This window comes from Ptychodera flava, chromosome 14 (genome assembly GCF_041260155.1).
Source record: "Ptychodera flava strain L36383 chromosome 14, AS_Pfla_20210202, whole genome shotgun sequence".
Lineage (NCBI taxonomy): Eukaryota > Metazoa > Hemichordata > Enteropneusta > Ptychoderidae > Ptychodera > Ptychodera flava.
Window position 1 is genome coordinate 36,340,745 of NC_091941.1, and position 9,263 is coordinate 36,350,007.

Consider the following 9,263-nt stretch of genomic DNA (forward strand, 5'->3'; position numbering starts at 1 on the left):
GGTTAAGACATGGCTGCTGGAATTGTTAATTCTATTTAAACAAAGACAAATATTTCAGAACTTTTGGTAAATCACCATTACGTAAAAACTCATGAGTAAACTTCTGTGGCTTATTTTCATCAGGTCACAACGGTGCGGTGAACTCTGTCCATTGGAGTCATGACAACCACTGGTTACTGACATCATCAGATGACAAGACCGCTAGACTCTGGTGCAAAGGTCAAACAGAGCCGATAATGACAATTGACAAAGTCAGCAACAATTTCAATGCTGATAAAGAAGGGCCAAAACAAGTAGACAAGGTATTCATGCATTTGTACCTCTGCTACCCGTCACTATTACTTCCAGATTTGACGCTTGAAGGCACCCAATGAATCTCAGAAAATGTTGGATCATTTAGAGTGCCTTCAAGTGACAAAACTTTCACTCTGCTGATTGCTTTGATCCAGTGGCTTTTTGATGGTAATGATGATACACTGTATGCACAGAGAACTATGAATGAAAGGGTCGTATCCTCTCCTGGTTACTTACCCTTTTTTTGTGAGCCAACAAGATTTCAATTTTGGAATAATGTATGGTATAGTATTACCCAGTATGCAGGATTTCACAAATGTTCATATTATTATTGTAAAGTTTTAATTTGATATACTTTTAGTGTGTGTTACCACTGCCAACCACTATTGCTCCCCAACTCCCAAAGATCTCCCTCCCTCCTCTGTTGGCTGTACCACAACATGATAGTGTGACATGCTACAACATCCAATGTAACAAATTGATCAAGTCCTAGTGAGTTAATGATGTTCATGGACAGTTGGTGATAGAACAGTTTTCATTTCTTAATCAGACTTTTTAACTTTATTTCATTGGCATGTTCTGAATGTACAGCTTTCAATGTTTGCAATATGTAAAATTTCTTTCACATAATTTTCTCTGACTCTGTGATAAGCAACAAATCCATATGTCTTTTCTTTATAGACATATGACAAGAGTGAAATTTTTCATCATTTATTACTTTAGTGTGCATTTTATTTCTGTATTTCAGAGCAATCCATCATTTACAAAAGAAATCAAACATTCCAGATTTTATTATGTTGATAAATTCATTCTGCTGACTGCTGGCAATGCCTTCAACATGTACAAGTACCACCTGGATGACAAGCCCAGAGATGACATCAAAAGGTGAGGTCACTGAATGCACTTTGACATTTGACATTTGACCCACAGCATAACATCACAAGATCATGAGGGATATATACTTTTTTGGATCATATGAAGGAAAATTGTGGAAAAAGTCAACATGCTAGATACTTGCCTCAGTATTAAATACGGAAGAAAATATTATGCATGTCTATGTGTGAAATGATTCCTGATCACTGCAAGATGTGATGCCTCAACTTAAATGTTTCTTTGTTGTTGTTTGTAGGTATCAAACCCACAATCGATACAAGCTTGTCAAGTCTTTTCAGATGGACAGAGCTCAACACATCACAGCTTTGTCATCAGTGAACGGCTTTCACTCATGTATCCTTCCTATATTGATTTACTGCGTACAATAATTGCAAATCATTGAAATCAAACAACAAGTCATGTTATCTGAAAAGTTGTTTAAAAGATTGAAATTCTTCACATAGCTTTGATGTATAAGGATGGCAGTGCACAACACTGAATAGCTCAAAAATTATCATGAGGGTCGATAATGTCATTCAACTGCAAGGAGTTCCCTTGGACTCATAAGAATATGTCATTAAAGTTGCAAACCATTTATCCATAAACTTTAATTGCCACTGAGTTGAGCCATTACTTAAAGAAAGATATCTGTATGAAACCTGGCGTGTTCTGCATTCGTATTTCATAAAGCCTCAAATCCTGTTACTGATTATCAAGTAAGGAGCTGTATGACCACAAGTCGTTATACTGCCCTCAAATACTAATGACCTCATTTCTCTTGTTTATTCAAAAATGAAAGCTTATGCTTGCATTTGTTTTGATAGAGTCCTAGGTAAATGTTGAGAAATGAACTGAAATTGCATAGAATTTGGTTACATGCATGTTGAAATACTAGTATACCTGAAAACATTTGAATCATGTAAAATGAAAGTGTTCATTGCTACTTAAAGAATTAGCATACAGATTTTTCTTGATATTTGTTTTTTTCCTGATGTCAAATGAACCTTTTCATGTGGCATTTTGTATGTAACTTTTGCAGAATGTTTTGTTTAACATAAATATGTAAATCCTAACTTTCATTACCTTAGCAAAGCATACCAGACATTGTACTCTGTGGTGGTTCCAACAAGTCCATTGAAGTCTTTGACATGAATGAAGCTAGGAGTGCCAGGATTATTGAAGATGTCCACACAAAACCTGTCCACACAATCTGTCAGAATGAGGTACAGAGATTTCATGTATTTTGTGTTCTTGTGGTTTCATTTTCCTAAAATCAGTTCTAAATCATTTCTTTTTTCCCATTAAATCATTTCTTTTTCCCCATGGAACTTAGATTTGCATAATTGATATAAAATCTTTGACATTGCATGCACCATATAGTTAGCTTCACTCCCATCTGAAATATTGTCAAGTTACTAGGGTGATATGAATTGATTCAGCAAATAGCAAATCATGTGTAATTGGTTATAGACACATGTCATATAAAATAACAAAAAGTGCTACTTGCAAAAATCCATTTGTAGAAAGGATAGACCAAGTGAGACTAGATGAGTTGCTACTTTGATAATTTGCAAACATACTTGACGTGTAGTGTATGGAAATCTTTTTATTGTTGTTGTTTATCAAGAAAGCAAGACACATTGCCAATATTGTGTGATGGCTTATGTACTTTAGAGTGTTGTAACCCAGTTTCAAGTGCACTGATCCAACCACAGCATAGGTAGTACAGAGGTTTAAACCAAAGAGTCACAGTGAAAGGGACAAAACTCACTGAAGAAAAATAAGAGTGATATCGCAGGATGTGATGAATTTAAAATTACACTGATGGTCTTGATCTTTTAGGGAAGATTTGAAGTATTCAACATTGAAACTTGGAATATGAGATGCTTTTATAAATCCATTTTGTGAACTTTTTTTTAAGTCAGTAAGCCAGTAAATTTTATCAGGGTTCCCCGCTTGTCTTGGACTTCTCTTGATATTACATTGTAGCTATGCTAAGAGATAGCAGAAATGTTACTAGGGTTCTCAGACCATTAGCCCCTGTTCTCTACCTTGTGTGGAGTCCTAGCTTTGTTATCTCATGTGAAGGTATATCATATAACAAACATCTGACAAATGAAGCTACATGTCAATTTGCTTTCCAGGGTTCAACCTATGTCTCTCATCCAGCCAATGCCTATGATCTCTTCCTGACTGCCGCTGCTACGGACGGTATCAAACTCTGGGATCTCAGAACAAACAGGTCAGTCATCACCTGATGAAAGGTCTACTTACCTCAAGTCACCTCCCGCAGAGTCCATTTTCTCAGAGGTGGGCCTTAGCAAGAATGTGTCACTGCCCACCAGCAGGAATGTCAAACCAAAAAGTTGTAGAAAAGTAATTTTTTCTTCCATCTTTACTGACAAACATGGTTTAACTGCTTATTTCTCAGGGAACAACAACCTGGAATGTTCATCTGCTCTTTAATTCAGTTGTTATGTTTCACAAAATGACATCTCAAAGTCATGCCAGAAATTTTTATTTCATACCAATCTTAAAATTTAAAAGATAAAACTGATTGTATCATGAACAGCAGCTTGAAAAAGCATTTTATTTTATTGGATTGTCAGGAATGAAATAAGTGGGATATATTTTCTGAATTGTCCTTTTACTATAGTTGTTAACCTATGACAGCAAACACAGAATGAAAATAGTCATAACCACTTTCTCTGTTGCACGTATGGGCCAATATTCTTATTTATCTAGTCTAGGGGTTAAACAAAACCTACAAGAAACGAAATCTATGACAGATGTACATTTCTGCAGAATAGATTACATGATGGGAAAATAGAAATTCAGAGATACTAGACTTTTTATTGTGTTTTCTTGAGTGTAAAATGGCATTCCAAAAACTTGAGTCACATTTGGGCAGCTGTGGCCTGCATACCAAATGATGTGTCATGTTCTCAAAATGTCACATTTATCACCTGCATGGGTTTTGTGTTCAGTTTCATAAAAATCATCGTTGTTGAATCCTCTAATATCATCCTTTGTAAGATTAACACACATGCTGGAACGTATTACAAACATCCGACATGTCATGTATTTGTCCATAGGTGTGTTAGGAGATATGATGGTCATTTGAACAGAGTCCATAGCTGCGGACTTGCATTCAGTCCCTGTGCAAAGTATATAGTGACAGGATCAGAAGACAGAAGTGTAAGTTAAAAATATTCAAATATTAAAAAAATTGTTTTTTTACAATCTGTATCTATCATTTAGCTATTTCATCCGTTGTCTGCCGTACCACATGTGAAGAAAACGAAAGCAACAGAGGAACAGATGATTGAAATGTAAAATGTTGCTACATGTATTCAAAAATTTGTCTGGTACATATCATATATCTAATCACTGGAAAATTTGAATTATCTACTTGATGTTAGTGCTACAACACTACAAGAGCTCCTAGCCCCATTGAGTGGCCAACATGGAGTTTTAAAGTCTGTATATCAGAAATTTCTATGAGTATGTGTGTGTGAATGTTTGAGCTCATGTGTCCTGCTTAAAAATGTAGAAATATTGCTTTGAACTTTAAATAGGAGTAACATGTATAGTAATGTTAAGCACTTCCATGCTGTACTTGAGCATGTATTTGAACATAAAGACATACAAAGACTAACCATGCCAGCTGATGATAGATTTTTAAATTTTATCCATCTGATTTATCTCGAAGTTCAAACCAGCTGAGGCTTGTCAGTTTTTGGCCAGTGGGGGTGCTTGAATCTGGCTAATGGTTGTCTGTATGTGTGTGATTGGCCGATGTTTGTTGTTTTTTTAGCCACCTAATGGCTTGTCAGTCTGTGCCCACCATCATGGGATCACAGACAGACGGCCATTACCTGGCTACTGACAGATGCCAGTATGTAGCCAATTTCTGTGGCCATCCTCTGGCTGTCTGTTCTTACCCAGCCCATGGTGTTGTGTTAGTAGCCAACTGGTGAGTGTCTGTCAGTACTTCAATAGCTGATGTTCTGTAAGCTTTCAACTCTTTTACAATGTAGTGTTATCACCATGTATCTACCTGAGATATCTATTATATATCCAAGTGACTGGCTGTCAATTCGTGCCGAGCTGTAGTTGTCAATCTCCAGCCAACTGAAGGCTGTCTGATGGTTGTCAGATGGTGGCGAGCTAATTATTGTTTATTTGTGGTCGGCCAAATGGCTGTGAACTTGTGGCCAACTTATGGGTTGTCATCATGAATCCAGCCGATTTATTTCAAAGTGTCATTTTTGAGAAGATTAGTCGGGCTGTCATTTTGAAATGATTTCTTATTCCAAATTTACATCAGTTGTCATCAAATACATCCAGATGATAGTCCAGCATGTCTCACGGAGTCTGTGCTTTCAAACGATGAATGTTGCAATCTCATTCCATTCCACCCAGCCTTCCAGCTGTCATCTGATTCATCCTAATGCCATTCTGTTACAAGCTGATGGTTATATCTTGTGGTTTGAGCTGATGATTTTCCAATCCAGCCCTGCCCAGCCATTTAACCACCCACCAGCAGTTATCAGACTCACTCTAATATCAGGCTTTCAAGCTTAATGCTAACCTTTTAGTTTCACAGGGAAAGGCCTCCCTCCCTCAGTCTAGTCGCTGTTAAATGGTTGTCCTGAATTGTCAGCATATTGGTTCTCCATTGTCTGTGCATGGTCTATACATTATTGGAAAGCCCTATGTCCTTGAATTTAGAGCATGCCACCAGTAAACTATGGAGCCACATAGGGTTAGACACAGGAATCAAGTACATGCACCATAGCTGAATGGTCCCCAGGAAAATACTTTTGTTCTTTTCTAGAGGTTTATCAACTAGCTTTCACTCGTGATTTTGTAAATTTTTGAGACAATTCTAAATGTGCTATATAGTAATTGGATTGTTTTCATAAACATTTGCGTTATAGTAATTTTTTTATGATAGCAGGGATCAAAAATGGAAAAGTTCTACAGCAGTTGTTCTGATGATGATATGACGAGGAGAGGATCTCTATGCCACTATCTCTTTCATACAAGTCATGGGAACATGTTTTGGGCTTCTTCAGTAAGTCAAAAAACACTGTTAGAGCAGCACTTAAACAGACCTACATGAAAAACTAAACCTTCAGTGTATTTATGAAGTACACCACCAAGTGGCGAACAAAAGAGATTTTTCAGTATTTTGGCAGTGGCAGTTAGGTTGGAATATGTCATCACTGATGAAACTGAAAGATTACAGATGATACCAGTAAACATAGTTTAGTTTCTCATGTGTCATGTGAAATTCTGGTGTCTAGACTCCACTAAACTAGATATTATCTGGCATCAAAAGTTTGTGTAAAATTCTGATAGTGTTCTGCGTTTTGCATAGTGACACAGTGTGTTAATAGTTTTGGCTCCTCAGGTCTTGGCTGGAGCTGTCAACAGTTCCGTTGAACATATCAGTCGAAACATCAAACATTGCAGCCAGAGTCCCTGTTCTTTCTAACTGTGTGTGATTATGATAAATTAATGGTAGTTATCAGCTAACTGTAAACAAAACCAATGAAGACTAAGAACAAATAGGCAGCAGTGGTCACAAAAGTTCTCTGGTTCTCGACCTCATAGATCAAGGGTCATGCTGTGACCTTTACTCCTTAGCAACCAAGCTATTCTCTATTTGTGCATTGCCTTGAGGATTTTCTTTCCCTTTCACTCAGGAAAAAACCCAGAATGTTTAGACATGTTTAATAGCCGCCTAGAACCATTCCACTGATACCAGTGTGATCACAACTGAGAGGTCACGTTGGTCTTCTCTTGTAAAGAAAAAATGTACTCCCAAGGTTGCTGACCCCTTCCAAAGTTGGCTCAAAACAGAACTGGTTTTGTACAGGGGTCATGTAGAGTGCTGTATCTGTGAAATTGGGTGCAACATACTACTGAGTAAATCCTCTGGACAACACGCGGAATAACTAGGCAAACAGGAGAGATACAACATAAACCAGATGTGATGAGAATTTTTTTGGTGTTGTTTGCGTAGTGACACAATAGCTGACAGAGTAAGATTTAAGCAAAATGTGAGAATCAAAAAGCAAGCACAGTTTAAATATGTCAGCCCTGCAGACTTATGGCTGTCAACATTGTCAGACGATAATGTTTTTAAACTACATCAGCTGTAACTTTTTAATGTATTTTCCAGTATTTTTTGTCCTATCTCTGTAGGATAGATATTTTGTTCGATTCACTATGTCAAAATATTCAGTATTCAACTCATCAAATGATCAATACAGTGTGTATTCATGTAAATGTAGTGTTCTTTGTTGATAAACGATTTTCTTTTGTTAGTTGACAGTACACTATGTTGGCAAGACTTACACTTTGTATTGAGATGTATTTGTTGAAGATGAAGAAAATAATGGTCTTGTTTTCTTGAACAAAAATGATAAAATATTGTCTAAAATTAAAGCTACTGTCCCTCTAATGAATCATATACAGCCATTGAACAGTGAAATGTGACATAAATTATCGTCAGAAGTCAACATTAAGAGATCTCCTAATTAACAATTTTATATTAATGGTTTGTCACTTAATTGGTCATAAAATTGTTGTAATAGTCGCCTACGCGAGTATTTTATTAAAGTCTTTGTGACGCACGAAAGAAATCAAAGAGCAATTAAAATCAAGTCTGCAGACACAATAAATTATTTTTATCTTAAAAGTACCTTCAACTTTTCAGCTTGTGTAAAATGCAGCTCTTTCATGCAGTACAATAGATCACCTGTGTTCATCAAGGTACTGAAAATAGATTTCTATTGATATTTTGTCATTTGATATTAGCTGTAAAGTCATTTCATTTACAATGGTACAGTTAAGTTCATTCATACACTACAGTTACTTCCGTTTATCTTTTGCAGATTTAGTTACAAAAATACCTGCCTTGAATATTTTTTTGAGTTATGTCGTAATAACTGACCCGTAGCCAAATCGATCTTATTTGCAGTCACCAATTTGATAAATTTTAAAGTAATCTTTGCCAGGTGCAGGTTATCTTTGAAAGTATATATGAATGCCAAAATTGATCACTGTATGTTTTTGACACAGTGTGCTTTATAGAGGGCGCTATACTCAATGTAAGTGAAATCCTCTGTGATTTTCTCACAATTGCAGTTTCATCCTCACGTGGTCGTCTTTTATTATCCTTCCCACCATGCTTTTGAAAAGTGAGGTGAACTTAGCCATTCCCAGTGTGGCTCATTGTAACCTCTCACAAAAACACTCCTGTGGAATTCCACAAATAACTCATGTAATCCAAGTGATGTGGTACTGAATAGATGCTAAGTGACCATGCAACCAACAAATATTCAGACCTATTTTTTTCTAGAAGTAGGCTGATCAACTGTTATTGTCCCAGCCACCTATCCCCCTTTGAAAAATCAAAATTACCCCCGGGTGCCATAAATTAGCTCTGATGTAATGGGCAATTAGCAACAGAGTAGCCGTGTCAGTGAAGAAATCACCCAAGTCACAATGCAGAGTCTAACCAAGAGAGGTCAGATAAGGTCATGTGTAATTAGCGTATTGATTGCCATGTTGCCCGTTTCTTCACCACTTGAAACCTCAACATTCATGTTGTAATGCTGAGATTTTTGTTTCACTCATGGTGGCTGTCATGCTCCCATCATAGTTCATTACTTTCCATAACACCCAATCACTGTAATTTTTGGACAGAGTTTATTCAGTTAAAAATGCCATACACTTTCTCTGAATACAAGGTTGTAAAATGGCCAGTCCTTTGAAGAATCACAGTCTTAAGTTGTTCACAATGTGTCTGACTTCTGCTGTCCAATGCATGCATGCGTGGCATCATGCTAATCATGCGTGACAACATCTAATTAGTATGACAAATCTTGTTGATATTTTTAAATCTTAATCAGTCGTAAGGTATTTCAAAATTCCAAAATTTATGATAAAGAGAAAAAAAGGTACCAAAAACTACAGCAAGTGGAAGGTGACCTTTTTGACCTGTTCTGCTAGTAAAGTTTTATAAGGTAAACAGGAAACGTCTGCTCTCCTTTGACTGAAGCTTTGCTTTGTCTCCTTCA

The 9,263-nt window shown here is 36.6% G+C and overlaps 1 protein-coding gene across 3 annotated transcripts in view; it reads left to right on the forward strand.

Annotated features, from left to right (window-relative positions):
* The window catches only part of LOC139150321 (WD repeat-containing protein 27-like), a 59,008-nt gene that overhangs the window by 13,856 nt on the left and 35,889 nt on the right, over positions 1–9,263 (forward strand). For 2 of the 3 annotated variants that reach the window (XM_070722620.1, XM_070722622.1), the window contains exons 16-21: positions 124–302; positions 1,043–1,179; positions 1,424–1,521; positions 2,269–2,390; positions 3,312–3,409; positions 4,263–4,365. The gene's annotated coding sequence lies outside the window, so the exon portion shown is untranslated. Of the gene's footprint in view, positions 1–123; positions 356–1,017; positions 1,180–1,423; positions 1,522–2,268; positions 2,391–3,311; positions 3,410–4,262; positions 4,366–9,263 lie in introns of all 3 variants that reach the window. The other variant, XM_070722621.1, reaches the window with a different exon arrangement.